This window comes from Ambystoma mexicanum, chromosome 10 (genome assembly GCF_040938575.1).
Source record: "Ambystoma mexicanum isolate Mex_15411 chromosome 10, UKY_AmexF1_1, whole genome shotgun sequence".
In the NCBI taxonomy this organism is placed as follows: Eukaryota; Metazoa; Chordata; class Amphibia; order Caudata; family Ambystomatidae; genus Ambystoma; species Ambystoma mexicanum.
Window position 1 is genome coordinate 1,635,778,736 of NC_090932.1, and position 19,043 is coordinate 1,635,797,778.

Genomic DNA, 19,043 nt, shown 5'->3' on the forward strand with positions numbered 1-19,043 from the left:
GGAGGTGTCTGGCCGCATGCTGGCATTGGAGTACAGCGCCCCCTGCACCCATCCCGAAGGCGTTTAATAAAATATATTTTATAGTCAATAAAATGCGCATTTCGCCGCCAAATGTCAAATTGCGCAACATCGCGAGAATTCAACCCGCCTAGAATACACCACGAAAGTACATTAAGCCCAACTCTTTGACGATCATCGGAGGTATTTTTATTCACAGCGCTTGAGGCAGCAGCGGTGGAAACGTGCACACCCAAACGCATTAAAATAATAAAAGACATTTTAACAATCCTAGTTTCACCGCCTCGGCAGGAACTGTCGCTTTTTCTGCGCCTCCCCCGCCCCCACACCTAGTCTTGTTTTTATAAGGAGTTTACTGTTGATATAGTTGAACCAGGGAGATAAAATACACATTAAACGCCGCTTTATTCGAGTCATAAAATTCGGGGTTTATGAAATGAGACTCCTCCCTTCCCCCACCTCAGAACCGCCATTGCTGCTGGGAGCAAACCTCACTCTTTCGCCCCGGGGCTGTTTCTAATTACAGCCCCCGAGCTGTGGGAAGTCACCTTTAACTGGAATCATCAAATTAACGCCGCTGAGAGATTTGTCGAGGCTGCTGCAGCCGGGACCGCTTTTCCCACCAGGTCCTGGGGGGGTGGGGAGAATTTTTTGAGGGCGGGGGCGTTTACAATCTGTCTGGCCGCGTCACCAGTCACAAAACTAGTGCCGATTTTTAACAATAAGTTGTTTTTAGAAGCCACCGTGCGGCCCGCGTTTACACATAAAGCGGTGTAAATCGGGAAAAAAAAGTGTGTCGACGAAGACAACTCGGGCTATGGGGTCAACAGCTATAATTCGGGAGGGGTTTGGGTGGTGGGGGAGGGAGGACAAATGTTGTTGGGCAGAACTCTGAAAACACATTCATTCGACGAACTCTTTGTCATTTATTTGCAAATAGACGTATTTTGCATCGGTTTGCGGTTCATAAAGGATTGCCCTGCACCAAGCTGCGCTCAGTGGCAGGAGAGCGATGTATAGCCGACCGCCAGGCGAGTGCACGCGCAGCGAGGCGTAGCTATTTCACGCTGCCCAAACAGCGGTTTCTGACTACAAACACTCTGTGGCCCACTTCCCTCAGAGCGGTTTATACATAATACGTATTGTTTACGCTACTTAGATCAGGGTTTATGACAAATAATAATGCTGTACACTCGCCACAGAGCAGTCTAAGATTAATAATATGCCATGGCTCACTTCCGTAAGAGCGGTTTATAACAAATGCTGCCGTTGGCCCGGAACAGCACCGCGAATATGGAGGCTGTGCGCGCCTGCCTTCGGTTCCTGTACCTGTGGGTGTCCTTTTAATTCTCTATAGTGTCAGAAGAGGTGCGCGTGCCTCCTGCCAGCCGAGCAGTGTCCCTCTCGCCCCCTTTACGCCCCCCCCCCATACCGGGGGATACAGCAAACCTAAATCAGAAGCCGGGTCAAGTCGCCTTAATGTCAGGACAGTTCAGCGGTTCACGCGCCCGGTGCAGAGGTCGGCGTTTTTTTGGGTGACATCCGCGGACGGCTCAACATCTCACCCTCCCAAACCCGATGAAATGAGTACCGTAGAGCACTGCTGAAATGCCCTATGCGAGCACTTTTCCACCCCGATCACCCTTCTTCGATACGTTGGGCCTGATTTACAAAAGCGTTTTTTCAATGAGAAAATTCCAACGGAAAACGCTTTGCAAACCAGGCCCCGCGCATTTTTATAATTCACACGCGTCCTTTTAAAACAGTTTATCACGGAGGGGCTCGTTTTCCAATGGGAACACGCCATTGTAAAACGCTTTTGTAAATCAGGACCCTCTTGACGTCCCACCAAGATTGCGGATGCGCGTTTTTGCGCATCTCCAGGGGTTTGCGAGTATTCCCGAAAATCCGCAAACCATTGCCCCCATAAACCGCTCTCCCACAAGGGTTGCCAGGGTCGTGGCCAGCATGGCGGTTTCCCCTGGCTGGCAAATGCTTGGCCTACGTGTCAGACCCCGGCGGGTCAAAGGTCACCGTTATAAGAACTCCGCAAGTCTGTGGTGGAAAAGGTCATTTTTGAAAGGAGATTGTCATGGCTTACGTGTAAATACTAAAAGGACCACTGCACGGCGCGGATGAAAAATACTCGGCCCCGCCCTCACCTCGGCATCCCGACCCACGGCCCCTCCCCCCGCCTGTTTATGTCCCTGTGTTTAAAGCGCCCTCTTTCACGACCGGGCTTGCAGTTGAAACACTACAAAGAGCGGTGCTTGTCTAAAATTATGAGCGGGGACTTTAAAACAATTGTATTTAAAGGGGATTTATGCGGTCTTTACCCCAAAGCCCCCCCACCCCCCCACCCAATGAAGGGATAGATGCGGCGGGTACACACATGTTTCCTCTTGGGTGGGCTGTCTGCAAGACCCCGCCTGCCTTTCCCACCTACACTCCACATCGTAGATCTACTGTGCAAAGCGCCTCGAATCGCATCAGTTCGCAGCGCTGGCGTCATCGAGGAACTAACCATATTATTCGAAACCTTAGGCCAAGCCTGCAAGGACTCCGCCTTCCAACTGCATCTCTGGTGCGCACCCATCTCCAGTGCTTCCCAGTGCTAAGTTACCCGTTGTTGCTAGACCACCACCTCGCTCCCCCCAGGCCCCCACCCCGCCCCCACTCCCGCTGCTCTCCCGCACACGCGAAAAATCACAAAACGCACGGCGGAGGGGTCAGGGGTCTCAATCCCAGAACATTGGAGCTTTCGGATACAGGAAGACAAATCACAGATAATAAGGGGGGGGGGGGCATTTCATGTGTGAGACCCCCGAACTCCCCCCAGAGTGCCAAGGGCCGCATGCAGGAGGGAGCAGCACCTTAACGGGGAAGTGGGCACCTCAGGCGGTGTGTGGATGTGGGAGCACTCCAAGGGGGGTGGGGGGTGGGGAGGGCACGTGTAGGTTACCTGGATCTGGTGGCTGGAATATATATATATTGGGTGTGTGCCATGGCCCCCCTGTGACCGCGCGCACACTGCAAACCCAGTGCAGGGTTTTATAAACTAGAACCTCGCCATTTAAAGCGGTCCTTTTGGAAGTTTCCCTGCGTTTTCTTTGGCATTTTACTCACCACACTCCAGCCACACCGCTCACGTGTTATATAGCGCTATATGAAACACGAACAAGCTGGCAAATTTAGGCTACGCTCGGGGGTATGTTGGATGGGGTATTCTGGGGAATAATATGGGAGTCTGGCCACAGAAGGCATCCTCACTGCTGACCCTGCATTGAAAGCACTCTGGGGCCTACCGTGTCTTCGAGTTTTACACTTGGCGCTATACCTTGGCGCCGATGGTGGGTGAGGCGGGCTCAGAGGAAGCCGTTTCAAGGGTCGGTGTCAAGGGTCAGCAGTGTTGGTGACTTCGTTTCTTATATGCGCCCAACATTCTGGGGGCATCAGGGCTCTGCCCCCCAACCCGCCATTCAGTGGTAGAGCTCACATGATAACTGCCCTGGGGGCATGCCAGCCCCCTCATCCCCGGGGAGTAAGGGGTGCGAGAGGTGACGTATTTCCCCATGAGGCCTGCCTGGGGTGGGGGCTCTGCCGCCAGAATGTATGCATCGGCCGGCCACAAAAGGGGGCCCTTCTGAAGTGGGGGGAGGGCGGGGTCTGCATTTGCTTCAGGTGCCAGGCCCAGGTCCCCAGGCATCTTGCGCCTGCGAGGCCGTGAATTGGCAAAGCCGGTGGGGCCCTGGCCTGTCCAAGTGAGCCGGGCGAGGCACACACCTGCGCATGCGCAGGGGTTTAATCAGGGGTCGGATGGAAAGTTCCCCATCAGATACCCAGGTGGTAAAAGTTGGCCGTCCAGAGTGGCTATGCGAGGGGCGGGGGAGTCCCTCCCCTGCACGTCTCAGGGTATCCAAGGACAGCTCCCGGGGGAGGTGGGCCTCCAGTCTGGGGGGGGGGGGCAACCCTGCTGACACGATGGCATACCACAAGCTGTCCCCGTACCACGGACACTCTGTCCCTGGTAGCAAAGGCCATCTGGGGACCCTGCCAGTACAGAACAGACTGCCCCCCCCCTCAACACATCATAACGGATGGCCTCAAAAAAGCCCTGATAGACACTTTCTTCCACAAGGTTCTCCTCGTCTCCGCTGCACGCCACTAGTCACCCCCAGAATACACCTGCAAATGTTAGGTGGGTGGGCGAACTGCGTGGCAACATGGTTACCGAACCTCGCACACCAGCGCCCCCTATACTGAAGGCCGGACCTCATATCTGACGGTTCGTAAACGCAGGCTAGGAGAACGGAATAAAAGATGGCCTACTTTTATTGCAACCTTGGCGCGGTGACACTGACGAGAACAGGGCCTGGCGAGAAACACATTAGGGGTGGGTGACTTCAGGGACGCAAGTGAAATGCCTTAGGCCGAGGAGGTGTCAGTGCGCGTGCGGGTGTGTGCGTATGCACACGTTCTGCTTGTGTCAATGCGTGTTGGTTCTCCTGTCACTCTCTGTGGGTTTGTGTGTTCACGTATCTGTTTGTGTTTCCTTGCATTTGCTTCTTTCTAGTGAAATCTAGTGAAGCGTCAAAGGGCGTTTCGAAGCGCATTGATCTCTGCCCTGCTCGTGCGTGTATTACTGTGTGCGGCCCAAGCTCGCGTCTTCGTGTGTGCGCGCACACGCGACTGTCTGACGGCCCCTCTCCTTTTGTGCATCTGTGTGGGTGCTGCTGTCCGCGTGTCTGTGTGCACACCCCTCACCCTGCTTCATTGTTCGGACGCCCGTGTGTGCTTCAGCGCGTGATGCCTGTTTTTTTCTGCTTCTGTCCTTGTGCACGTTTTTGCGTTTGTGTTTTTACGGCTGCCTTCAAAGTGTCCACGTAATACTCTGCGTTGCCCCTGTTCGGTTGTGTGCATATTCGTGTGCGCGTGTCTTTTGTGTGTTTCCGTGTTTTTTCCTTGTATGGGCGCCATGTTCTTAGTGAGTGACTAAATCCTTGTGCATATTTGAGTGTGTGTACACGTCCATGTTTGTGTAGGCCTTTCTGTGTGCGGTTAGCTCACCGTGTGTCTTTTCTCTGCGCGTCAATCGAGTGCTAACACGGGCATCCCATAATATTCTCATTGGCGTGTATCTGGTCATACATGTTGTTTCGGGGGCGTTGCACGGTTTCACGTGCTCGTTTTTAGTCCGTGGATGAAAGAAGCGGTTGTTTAGTGAGTTTCTATTATATGTGACCCCCCCTCCCACCCCACGAGCCATTGTGTCCCGAACAATCGCCCGAACTATTCGGAGGGGTAGAAAGGCTGGAACCGAACTCCCGAAAGGGGGCGTCTGCCATCTCCTACCACAGACACCTCGGACGGAAAAAGCGAATTGTCAGCTTATCAAAGCACATTGAAAGCGCGCTTAATGTGTGGCGTTTTCAAGTGTCAACACCCACCCTCCTTCCCGTGTTTCCTCTCCTCTTACGTTATTGTGTTTTTGGGGCAGAGGCAGATAAGGAAGTCCGCGAACACACACGCCCTCTTTTAATGCCGACCGCATTCTTTCCTTTAATCCGTTTTTGCGTTATGGCCGATTTCCCTTGAATTTTTGATGCCCTGTCGGAAGCCGCGAGGTAGAAGTTTTTTTTATAATGTCTGTGCGGAAATATATACTATATATATATCCTATCCTTTATATGTTGCTTAGGTGCCCCGACCCCCCCCCCCCCCCCCCACCCCGTGGGTGTCCAGGAGGCTGGCTCCGTCCACCCCGTTTATAAAACACCTTTCCTAAGTATATATACATAAATGCGACAACACAGTGCCCAGTTCCCCTGTCCCATTACAATTCTTTAATGCACACAATAATACATCAGGAAAACGCACCCTGCATCTCTTTGGAACGAGTTTTATTTTTTCTGCAATAGGAATTAGGCTAAACGGTATTTTTGGGCTTCTGTGTTGGTTAATTGGCGTCTCGCAGTCGTTGGGTACTCGCCACACGTGTTTCTACTTAACATGTGAACACACATGGGCCCGTAACGGGCACATGGGATGTGTGGTGAGGCTCGAACGCCATTACACATATTTTAGAGAGTATTATTTGTATTGCCCTACAATAGTGAGGACGTGTTGGTCCGTGAAGCTCCTGCTTCTACAGTCTTGGGCCTTCATAGCGCTGAAATCTGACATGCAAAGCGTTTTTCAATAGGATTTTCCCGTTAAAAAAAAAAGATTTCGCAAATGTGGTTCTCGGTTTGTTGATGTACAGAAAGGTGTTAATTGCTGCCAAGAGTTGGTTTATTTTAAAATCAGGCCAGACGAGTGGTAACTAGAACGGAGGACAGCACAGGGGCAACGCGGTGGTCTTGGCAGCAAGCCCACGCAGAGCACCAGAGGTTCGTATCCCGGATCCGCGCTTAGAAACCAAACGCAGGTGGGCTACACACCTTGGCTCACATCACACATGCAAGGCGCCCAGTCCAAGTGCTCTTCTCTGGGGGCGTGGGCATTAACCGTCCCGTGCCTGAACCCCACCTCTGGTGGCATGGAGAGGATACCACAAGGAGGCAAGACCCCCAATGCCTGATGCGGGGAGGAGGGGGGCGGGGGGGCACGCCTCACGAAGGAACGCAGCCCGAGTTCTGTTCCATAGACACGGACAATAGACGCACCGATCTTCCATTTACTATCTGAATGTTATTATCCGGATTTGTATTATTACAATGTATTATTATTTCTTTTATTACAATGATTGCTATTAGCATCTAATCCTCCACTAATTCACTTATCGCGCCCCGCCCGGCCCCCTCCATTTTAAATGATAAGAATAGTTCGAGCTTCATGCGTCCTCCTGGGATTTGTCTCATCTTTAATAACCTCACACACACAGGAAGGAACAGTGCAACAGTGATACTGGGCTGCGCAACTCTTCAAACAGCGCAAGTATCCCAACGGGACCTTGCGCCTATTCTCTGCAGCTAATGCTGTGCGGTAATTCCATGACTATCCGATGGTTGTTCCTAGAATAACAAAAGCATCCATCGCCCCGAACGGGTCCGCGGACTTCACCTGAGTTCGGGACCTGTACCGGATAGATTCTCTCCCAGTAACCGAAGCCAGCAGGGCAGCGTGGGGTCAGGGAAGGGCGGCTGATAAAGTGCATTAAATGCAGGTGGCACGTGCCAACGGACCGCTTTCAAACCGGGTACTGTGTCACAGTGAGGCGTGCTCAGGTGTACGTGGCAACCAGATACAGCTAACCTCGTTACCCTACCCCAGGAGGGGGGCCTCAGGCACAGAAGAGGTGAGCTTTGAGGTGAGCTTTCAGGTAACCGACTCGCTTACACAAAGTTCGTGGCAAGCGCGTGCGGTTAATTCTTCAAATGTGTGGTGCGCGATAGCTACGTCAAGCACACATTTCATCATTGCATTCATATTTAGAGACGCTTGTTTGTTGAGCGAAATTGACATCGAGGGAATTGCGTAATTATTGGTGTGTGTGCTCCAGGCAATTCACAGATATTGCAGTGCAACTCGAGGCGCTCCCGAGCTGCACACACTTTGCACTCCCTCCTCCTTTCAGCTTTGCACTGCGTTTATTTTGCTCGTCCGACTACACACAGGTTGCACTCGGATTGCAAGAAAATGCACACAGATTACACTGGGTTTGTGCAAGGACACACACGGACGTGTGCACGGACATACGCACGCACGCACGCACGCAGTTTCTCATCCACTGGACATCTCCCACGTTTTAGCGCACTTTTTCACCGAATGCATTTTTATCCCATTTTAAATCAGATTTATTTTCTGCAAAATGCAGATAGTAAATGGGTATGTATTGAAGGAGTGGGGGTCTAAGGGGTGGGGTGAGGCAACACCCCCAGCATTTCACGGTAAAAAAGGGAACATCGTTAAGAAAATATCAATGAAAGTGTTGGTCGGGTAAAAACAATGCAGCACTTATTTATAGACGCCCCTGCCCCCACACACACGCCTCTGTGCGACTCGCAGACTGCAAGTACACCCATTTGCACCTTTGCGCTCACGCTGCGCACTCGTTGCAGGTTGCGCACTCACCATCTCGGCTCGTTGCGTTGCGCCTGTTTCGCGTGCAGCCCGCCCGCCGGATGCGCGCAGGTGGCTCGCCCTCCGCGCGCTGCTCGGCTCGTGGCTCCTCGCAGACGCACCGAGGCTGCCCGGCTTTATAGGCCCTCATCGCAGCGGGCCGTCCCGGCTCCTTTTTCCTCTGAGCCCAGAACCCAGCTGAAGAATCCGCGGCCAGCCCCCAGCCCTGTCTGGAATCTGCCGCAGCCAGACTCCCCCCAACCGGCTGCCCAGACAGGGGCTGACCTTGGGCCCAGGGGGCAACGGTGGGGACTTCCGAAGAGAACGCCCCAGCCCCTCAGGCAAGCCCCTTCTTCCGGGGCCCTTCACAGCGCACTCTCCGCTGACTCCCCTCAAGGCGCTGCTCTCGTAGGACCCTCACCCTGTTTAAAAGCACACAGAAGACCCCGCTCAGGTATTTGCGCACCCTGGGAGGCTTCCTATACACCCCTAAGCGGTCCTACTTGCTGGTGCAGCCCCCCCCCCCACTATCTTTGCAGGGGCTACCGGTTCACTCCAGTTCACGTGTGTTACATGCACATTTCCATGTCCGATTTAGCCATTACATGTAGAACCCTCCCCTCTTATTCGGCGTTAGAGGGGCACCTCGTTTTAAGTGTGTGCTGCCTGTATACTCATTCTTAGAAATCGTTTTATGTGCAGCCCTTCCTCCCTATGCAGAAATGACATGTGTACCCCAATCTAACGGTGTGTTCTATGTATACCCCTCCTAATAGATGTTATATATGCAACCCTTCCTCCCTATGCAGAAACATCATGTATACCTCTGACCAGGTGTTCTGTGTATACCCCTCCTAATAGATGTCAAATGTGCAGCCCTTCCTCCCTATGCAGAAATGACATGTGTACCCTAATCTAGGTATGTGTTCCATGTACACCCCCCTAATAGATGTCATATATGCAGCACTTCCCCCTATGCAGAAATGACATGTATAACCCTCCTGTGGATGTTATATATGCAGCATTTTCTCGCTATGCAGAAACAACAGGCGTACCCCACCCTCACTTAGTGTGTCGTGTACACTCCTCCGAATAGATTTTATACGTGCAGCCCTTCCTCCCTATGCAGAAACGTCATGTATACCCCATAACCTGGTGTTCCATGTATACCCCCTCCTAATAGATGTCAAATGTGCAGCCCTTCCTCCCTATGCAGAAATGACATGTGTACCCTAATCTAGCTATGTGTTCCATGTATACCCCCTAATAGATGTCATATATGCAGCCCTTCCCCCCTATGGAGAAGTGACATGTATAACCCTCCTATGGATGTCATATGCGCAGCACTTCCTCCCTATGCAGAACTGACACGTGTACCCTAATCTAGCTATGTGTTCTATATATACCCCTCCTATGGATGTTATATATGCAGCCCTTCCTCGCTATGCAGAAACAACATGCATACCCCACCCTCACTTACAGTGTCGTGTACACTCCTCCAAATAGATTTTATACATGCATCCCTTCCTCCCTATGCAGAAACGTCATGTATACCCCATAACCAGGTGTTCCATGTATGCCCCCTTCTAATAGATGTTATATGTGCAGCCCTTCCTACCTATGCAGAAAGTGCAGGTATACCCCCTAACCAGGTGTTCCATGTATACCCCCATCTAATAGATGTTATATGTGCAGCCCTTCCTACCTATGCAGAAAGTGCAGGTATACCCCCCAACCAGGCGTTCCATGTATACCCCCATCTAATAGATGTTATATGTGCAGCCCTTCCTACCTATGCAGAAAGTGCAGGTATACCCTCTAACCAGGCGTTCCATGTATACCCCCATCTAATAGATGTTATATGTGCAGCCCTTCCTACCTATGCAGAAAGTGCAGGTATACCCCCTAACCAGGCGTTCCGTGTATACCCACCATCTAATAGATGTTATATGTGCAGCCCTTCCTACCTATGCAGAAAGTGCAGGTATACCCCCAAACCAGGCGTTCCGTGTATACCCCCCATCTAATAGATGTTATATGTGCAGCCCTTCCTACCTATGAAGAAAGTGCAGGTATACCCCCTAACCAGGCGTTCCATGTATACCCCCCATCTAATAGATGTTATATGTGCAGCCCTTCCTACCTATGCAGAAAGTGCAGGTATACCCCCTAACCAGGTGTTCCATGTATACCCCCATCTAATAGATGTTATAAGTGCAGCCCTTCCTACCTATGCAGAAAGTGCAGGTATACCCCCTAACCAGGTGTTCCATGTATACCCCCCATCTAATAGATGTTATATGTGCAGCCCTTCTCACCTATGCAGAAAGTGCAGGTATACCCCCTAACCAGGTGTTCCATGTATACCCCCCCATCTAATAGATGTTATAAGTGCAGCCCTTCCTACCTATGCAGAAAGTGCAGGTATACCCCCTAACCAGGTGTTCCATGTATACCCCCCATCTAATAGATGTTATAAGTGCAGCCCTTCCTACCTATGCAGAAAGTGCAGGTATACCCCCTAACCAGGTGTTCCATGAATATCCCCCATCTAATAGATGTTATATGTGCAGCCCTTCCTCCCTATGCAGAAAGTGCAGGTATACCCCCTAACCAGGTGTTCCATGTATACCCCCATCTAATAGATGTTATAAGTGCAGCCCTTCCTCCGTATGCAGAAAGTGCAGGTATACCCCCTAACCAGGTGTTCCATGTATACCTCTTCCTAATATATGTCATATATGCAGCCCTTCCTCGCTATGCAGAAACGTCATGTACACCCCATAACCAGGTGTTCCATGTATACCCCCTTCTAATAGATGTTATATGTGCAGGTGGATGCGTTCTCCCTAGCTCCCGCCCTTTTACCGCCGTCATTATGGAACAGCAGGAGAAGTGCTCTATATGGGACCCCCTGTGCTGTCCCTATACCACATCAAGTGTAAGCGAGACGATATGCACTCAGGCAACCATACTGAATGTACCCTCGTACTGAAAGAGTGGAAGGACGTCAGCACGCACCGTTGGACATCATGTAGTGCTGGGTGAAATCTGACGAGGGCCGAGGGATCCACTTGGCTAAACCATTTTTCTGTGGTATACAGCTCTTTTGATTCTTGGGAACGCAATCTTGAAATATCCTCATTATGGTCCTTGAGCTGTACATGGGAGGATATTGAAAAACAAATAAAAAAAATCCTCTGCCTCTAGGGCTCCTGGCACTAATGGTCTGAGTAATGCAGTCCTCAAACTAAACCCAGAATTGGGATCCAGAGTCCTGAAGAACTTGTTTGATTAGATCATTCTCTTCACACGTGATCCAGAAGCCGAACACAAGGGCTATTCATTCATCGGTGGATGAAGATAGTGGTGCGCCCACACTCCCTCGCATGTCCCAGAACAGAGGGCAGGCAACAAGGTCAACTACAGACGGGAAACCTTGGCTTATGGTTTGACCGATGAGAGATGATGGATTCATTGGGAAAGTGGGGAGTAATCTGACGTGATTCGAGTCCCTGGGTTTCGCTTTTCTTGCGTGCTGCTAACAAGTCAAAAGTCCAAGGGTGGGTGAGAATGCCAATCAATCAGAAGGTCTATGGGGCAACATGCTATGCAGTGTTGCATAGACCAATCCGCTGCCATGTTCTGTGCTATAATCAGCATTATATGTATTTAAAGGTATGATATGATAGTTTATTTATGTAGCACCTATACACAATGGGCCTCATTACGACCCAGGCATTAAACCATGGCGCTATCAGCGTCATGGTTGATGCCGGATTCCGCCATGGTGAATGGCAGAATTACGACCTCATTCCAAGGTTGGCGGGGCAGTAATTCCCCATTCACCATTGGCCCTTCCCCATTCCCATTTTTGCCCCATAGGGCTTAATGGGAATGGGTATGGCGGTAATTACGGTACTGCAAATTGCGGTACCGTAATTACCTCCAAGGTCCCTTTGCGGGTCCAATCCTTAACAGCTGGTAAAACCAGCGTTAAGGTGGGAACCCGCAAAGGGACATCGTAATTAGGCGGTAAGGGGTTAACGGCGCCGCCACCTTTTACTGCGCCATTAACGCCTTACCGCCTGGGTCGTAATGAGGCCCAATGTGTTTCAAAGCGCTTCAAGGCAAGAGAGGAAACAAGGGAAAATACAATGACATTCTTACAGGCCATGAACAGTAAGGATGTGAAATTAACTATAATACTCGGCCTGACGACATTTCAGATAGTGCAAGAGCTAAGACATAGATAAGGAAGGGAGGGGGAGAGTGTGAAGGACATGGAAACAGACAGGCGACTACTGTACTAGGCCTGACGACATTTCTGGTAGAGCCGGAGAAAAACAAATGGTGAGGGAGAGCGGTGCAGAAAGGATGGGAGGAACAAAGCAAGCGACTATTGTGCTAGGCCTGACAACATTTCCGATAGTGCTTGGGGGCTGGGAGGGTGGGAGACAAGTAAGGGGAGGGTGGAGGAGACGAGGAGACAGATGAGGTTGCTATCATACTAGGTCCAGGGACAATTCTGATAGAGTTAGTGCATAGAAGAAAGTAAAGGGAGGAGGGGAGGATATGGGAAAAGGGAGAAAGGAAAGGGAGAGGAGGGGAGAACAGAGAGTAAGCAGTCAAAAAGAGTGGAGAAGCAAGAGGGGAGAGCGAATAAATTGCAGAAGTCAGTAGTAGCACATAATGTTGCAAGCCTGGATACAAGATGGAGATGGGGACTGCATGATTCAGGGCCACCATGAGAAAGGGCGACGTACTGTGAATCAATGAAGTCCATAAAAGTCAAATCCAGCTTTGGCCACAAGACAGTGATGGTGAAACCAGAATGTATCAGGACAGAATCCTGCAGAAGTAGGATGGAGGGGTGGGGGCCAGGGGGAGCAGGGTAGTTCAAGGTGTGCCTTTTAGATAAGGGGCAGCCAATAAAGTACCAACCCATATGAATACCTTAGGTACATATGTTCCCCTAACCAATCCTTCCCTTCAATAGGTTTTGTAGTTTGCCACGTAGGATGACATTATAGATGACACATTCTGGGGTATATAAGCACTTTATAATCAAGTTAGTGTGTGAGTGTGCAAGCATCAGTCCGAAATCTGCTAGTTTGCCCAGCTTTATTACATTGAGAACAAAGTAGTATTGTGCCATCTTTTCTGTGTCTGTCCAGTTATTTGGTCTGAGATCAATATTGGTAACTCCATCTAGCACAAGCAACGCTTCATGGTGCTAGAGCTCACTCCCTATGCAGAAATGACATGGAAATCCCAATCAGACCCGGTGTTCCATATATACACCCTCGTAATAGATGTTATATATGCAACCCTAACTCCCTATGCAGAAATGACATGTGTATCCTCATCTAAACGGGTGTTCTAATATATCCTCTCCTAATAGATGTTATATATGCAGCCCATCCTCCCTATGCAGAAATTACATGTATCCCTCAATCTAACCAGGTGTTCCATGTATACCCCCCTAATAGATGTTATATATCCAGCCCTTCCTCCCTATGCAGAAAGGACATGTATATTCCAACCTAACCGGGTATTCCATGTATACCCCCTAATAGATGTTATATATGCAGCCCTTCTTCCAAACGCAGGAACCACATGTATACCCCAATCTCACCAAGTGTTTCATGTACACTGCCTCCTAATAGATGTTATATGTGCAGCCCTTCCTCCCTATGAAGAAATGACATGTGTACCCCAATCTAACCAGGTGCTCCATGTATACTGCCTTCTTCTGAAGCCAGAAACCTTGGAGTCATCTTGGAGTCATCTTCAACTCCTCTCTCTCCTTCCTCCCTTACACTCAGGGCATTGCTGAGAAGTCCCATTTTCAGCTCTCCTTCCCTTAGAAGCTCAATGTAACCGAGCACTGGTTCTCTCTCGGCTTGACTATTGCAGTAGCTTTCTCCGGAATTTTCCTTCTTCCACTCTGCGACCTCTCCAGCGAATCCAGAATAGGGCAGCAAGACTTATCCTTGGCCTCAAGCGCAGGGACTGCATATCTCCAGCCCTTACATCTCTCCACTGGCTCCCGGTTGGGTCGCGGATTACATTAAAATCCCTCTGTATCATCCACAAGGCTGTGTGGGGCCGGGAAACACACTATCTGCAACTCTCCTTTACTAAATATTCCCCCTCTAGACCCCTGTGGTCCTCTAGCACCAACCCTGTGTGTGTAAAGTGTATCATTAAACAGAGGGCAGGAGGTTGATCGCTTTCCTCAGCTGGCTCCCTTCTTTGGTACAGCCTCCCTCGCCCTCTTTGTCTTGTGCAGGACTTCTTACATTCCGGAAGCTCCTCAAGACTTTCCTCTTTTCCTCTCCCTCCCCCCCCCCACTCTGCTAATCTCACAGTTGCTCGTTTGGTGTGCAGGGCCCTTATGCATCCTCGGGGCACTGACCTCCCACACCTTGCCTCGGCTCACCCTCCACCCTGGAGGCTCACACTTACCTTACATTGCATTTCACTTGTTGCTCACCCATGAGCACCACAGCACCAATTCCGTTCTCCCACCCTTTTGCACCTGCACGTTCTGAACACTCACAAGGAATAGCAGGTTTGGCCCCCCCACCCATTGTATTTAAAATTTCTTATGTATTTAAAATGTTTCACATCCCCTTGTGTCCTCCCTGTTGCCCTGTGGGCACTTTGAAATAGTATTAACTTCCTGTATAAGTGTCAAACAAGTGAACAATAAATAAATAAATAAAATACATAACATTTTATATATGCAGCCCTTCCTCTCTATGCAGAAATAACATGTATACCCAAATCTAAGCAGGTATTCGAGGTACACCTCCTGCTAATGCTTTAGGTCTACTTGATGGAAAATACTTCACCTTTTCCAATTTGACCTATTTATTTTGGTCATTTCTATGGTCGAAAATAAGGGGGGGAGACCCACGCGCCCCACCTCTACCCCCACCCCCACCTTAACCTATTCCCTTACCCCATCCCACATATTTATTTTATTTAATTTGTCTGAAAAAACTATCAAAATAATTCGGCAAAATTGAAAAGGTCAAATGTTTTTCAATCACGTATGCTAATACCTTACTAATAGATGTTATATGTGCAGCCCTTCCTCCCTATGCAGAAAGTGCAGGTATACCCCCTAACCAGGTGTTCCGTGTATACCCCCATCTAATAGATGTTTCATACACAGCCCTTCCTCCCTATGCAGAAAGTGCAGGTATACCCCCTAACCAGGTGTTCCGTGTATACCCCCATCTAATAGATGTTTCATACACAGCCCTTCCTCCCTATGCAGAAAGTGCAGGTATACCCCCTAACCAGGTGTTCCGTGTATACCCCCATCTAATAGATGTTTCATACACAGCCCTTCCTCCCTATGCAGAAAGTGCAGGTATACCCCCTAACCAGGTGTTCCGTGTATACCCCCATCTAATAGATGTTTCATACACAGCCCTTCCTCCCTATGCAGAAAGTGCAGGTATACCCCCTAACCAGGTGTTCCATGTATACCCCCATCTAATAGATGTTTCATACACAGCCCTTCCTCCCTATGCAGAAAGTGCAGGTATACCCCCTAACCAGGTGTTCCATGAATACCCCCCATCTAATAGATGTTATAAGTGCAGCCCTTCCTCCCTATGCAGAAAGTGCAGGTATACCCCCTAACCAGGTGTTCCATGTATACCCCATCTAATAGATGTTTCACACACAGCCCTTCCTCCCTATGCAGAAAGTGCAGGTATACCCCCTAACCAGGTGTTCCATGGATACCCCATCTAATAGATGTTTCATGCACAGCCCTTTCTCCCTATGCAGAAAGTGCAGGTATACCGCCTAACCAGGTGTTCCATGTATACCCCCATCTAATAGATGTTTCATACACAGCCCTTCCTCCCTATGCAGAAAGTGCAGGTATACCCCCTAACCAGGTGTTCCATGTATACCCCCATCTAATAGATGTTTCATACACAGCCCTTCCTCCCTATGCAGAAAGTGCAGGTATACCCCCTAACCAGGTGTTCCATGAATACCCCCCATCTAATAGATGTTATAAGTGCAGCCCTTCCTCCCTATGCAGAAAGTGCAGGTATACCCCCTAACCAGGTGTTCCATGTATACCCCATCTAATAGATGTTTCACACACAGCCCTTCCTCCCTATGCAGAAAGTGCAGGTATACCCCCTAACCAGGTGTTCCATGGATACCCCATCTAATAGATGTTTCATGCACAGCCCTTTCTCCCTATGCAGAAAGTGCAGGTATACCGCCTAACCAGGTGTTCCATGTATACCCCCATCTAATAGATGTTTCATACACAGCCCTTCCTCCCTATGCAGAAACAACATGTATACCCCAAACTCAACAAGTGTTTCATGTACACCTACTCCTAATAAATGCTATATGTTCAGCCCTTCCTCCCTGTGTAGAAATGACATCTATAATGCAAACTAACAGGGTGTCTCATATATACCCCCTTCTAATAGAGGGTATATTTGCAACCCTTCCACCCTATGCCGAAATGACATATGCACCCCAATCTAGCTATGTGTTCCATGTACACCTCCTCATAATACATGTTATATATGCAGCCCTTCCTCCCTATGCAGAAATGACATTTGTGCCCCAATCTAACTGGGCGTTCCATGTATACTCCCTCCTAATTATTGTTATAAACCCAGCCTCTCCTCCCAGTGCAGAAATCACATGAATACCCCAATCTATTGAGTGGTCATGTATACCCCCCTAATAGATTTTATATGTGCAACCCTTCCTCCCTATGCATAAATGACATGTTTACCACAATCTAAGCCGGGGTCCCATGCATACCCCCTGTGAAGGCATCATGAAGGAAGACACAGGCAATAGAAAAATTGTTTCTTTTTCTTAAATGTCAGGATGGATAATGACCTAACTTGCCCTATGCCGAGGTGGCATTTCCCTACCTAACGAAAATAAGGATAGTCTATGTCAGTAAGTTCAAATCAAAAGTTTGTCTATATCCAAAAGCTATACTTGCCCTCACAGCTAAGGATATACAATGTGTAGGGATGTCAGCATCAAAAGGAACAGTATTCCAAATAAATTTCCAAGCTTCTTCCAGCTCCTGTCTTACTTTCCAGCTTCCCCTTTCCCAAGTTCAAAACAGTTCCAAAAGGTCTCAGGGTACCCTTCCCCAGGAGTTCAACTCAGTTCACAAAGTCTCGGGTTTCCCTTCCCCAAGAGTTCAACTCAGTTCACCAAGTCTCGGGGTTCCCTTCCCCAAGTGTTCCACACAGTTCACAAAGCCTCTGGGTTCCCTTCCCCAAGAGTTCAACTCAGTTCACAAAGTCTTGGGGTTCCCTTCCCCAAGAGTTCAACTCAGTTCACAAAGTCTCGAGTTTCCTTCCCCAAGAGTTCCACACAGTTCACAAAGTTTCAGGTTTCCTTCCCCAAGAGTTCACCAAGTCTCGGGGTTCCCTTCCCCAAGAGTTCCACGTTCACCAAGTCTCGGGGTGCCCTCCCCCAAGAGCTCTACACAGTTCAAAAAGTCTCGGGTTTCCCTTCCCCAAGAGTTTCACTCATTTCACCAAGTCTCAGCGTTCCCTTTCCCAAGAGTTACACACAGTTCACAAAGTCTTGGGGTTCCCTTCCCCAAGAGTTCAGCTCTTCTAGCTTCAAAACTACAATCAGTTCAAATCTCTTGTCTTTCAAGAACAGTTCCAGTTCAACTTCGTAATCATCCAGGTCTTTCAATAGTTCATACAAATTGCTCTCTTTTTCATTTACTTCAGCAACTTGTTATCAAATACAGCTTCTTTTCTTTGCTTTCCTTGGCTCTTTCCAAGCAGGGGTTGTTAAAACCTATGCGCAGTTGTCGGACCACACGGTCCACCCATTACAGGTCACACAACTGATAGCTCATAGCACCTTGTTATGCTACTGTATTCTTCTGGCTTTCTTGTCAACACAGGTTTTCTCTCTCTGAACCTGTGTCATTGGTCAACACTCCTTTCTGATTCTCGTTGGCAGTCTCTCGGCTTTGCCACAACGTGTTTCCCACACCTTTGTACCTTTGGGCTCACATTTAATTCAGATTTTCATTGGCAGTCATTTGGCTTTGCCACAACTTGTATCTCATACAACCAGATTCTCATTGCCAGTCTTTTGGCTTTGACACAATGTGGATTTCACACAACTCACTCCCTGGTTTTCACCCTCACGCTCACCATCCTTGCACCTTGCTGTGCATTGCTACGCTCTTCCTTCGCAGAAGCTCCCAGTGGCCTGCAGCGCTCGGGAGACTTCAGTGTCTCACAGCTATGGCTGTGGACACAAGGTAATGCAACTGCAGGTGTCTCGACCCTCTCCCTGCCCACTCAGACCCCAGTGTCTCGTTCATCTTTCTGCTTCACATGGCGTCCTTCCTGCGGGCCCCTCTCCCGCCTGCGCCACGTCTGCCAGCCGCGTCCTTCTCGCCAGGTGGGTTTCTCTCCCCGTTACCCTGTCGATCCCTCTTTTTATGCACCTAGGTCCAGTTAAATGATTGCAGGAGCAAGTCCTTTATTTCCATTGACTGATCATAGCTAAGCCTATTAGCTGGACATGCTTGGCTATGGCAATGGTATTCCTCCACAGTCCTCTCCCTCGTCTCAGTACTAAAGTGGTGTGAATGAATGGAAGTGTGCATAACTCCCAGTTGTTTCTTCCTTGTCTTGGTATTGATCTGATATTTCTCTGAATTAACAAGAGGAGTTTGATGTGCCAAAATAAGGAGGTGCCCTCTAGTTGATCCCTTCCTCATCCCAGTATAATAATGGCATTCCCGAGGATTATTTTGAAAGGAGGAAGGGGGAAGTGTTGACAGTAACCTATAAATGCTGTTGGGACTGAAGGTTCATTGTGAAAAGAGAATTCAGGCTATCATGTCCCCTCCACCCAGGTGTTCCTCCCTCGCATATCCACCCCCAGGGTCGAGATCCAAAAGTGAT

General features: G+C 49.4%; 1 protein-coding gene across 1 annotated transcript in view; it reads right to left on the reverse strand.

Moving 5' to 3' along the window:
* The window catches only part of TBX1 (T-box transcription factor 1), a 72,959-nt gene extending 64,728 nt beyond the window's left edge, over window positions 1-8,231 (reverse strand). Inside the window, exon 1 of the mRNA XM_069620046.1 lies at window positions 8,092-8,231. The gene's annotated coding sequence lies outside the window, so the exon portion shown is untranslated. The remainder of the gene's footprint in view (window positions 1-8,091) is intronic.
* Between the last annotated feature and the right edge of the window lie 10,812 nt (window positions 8,232-19,043).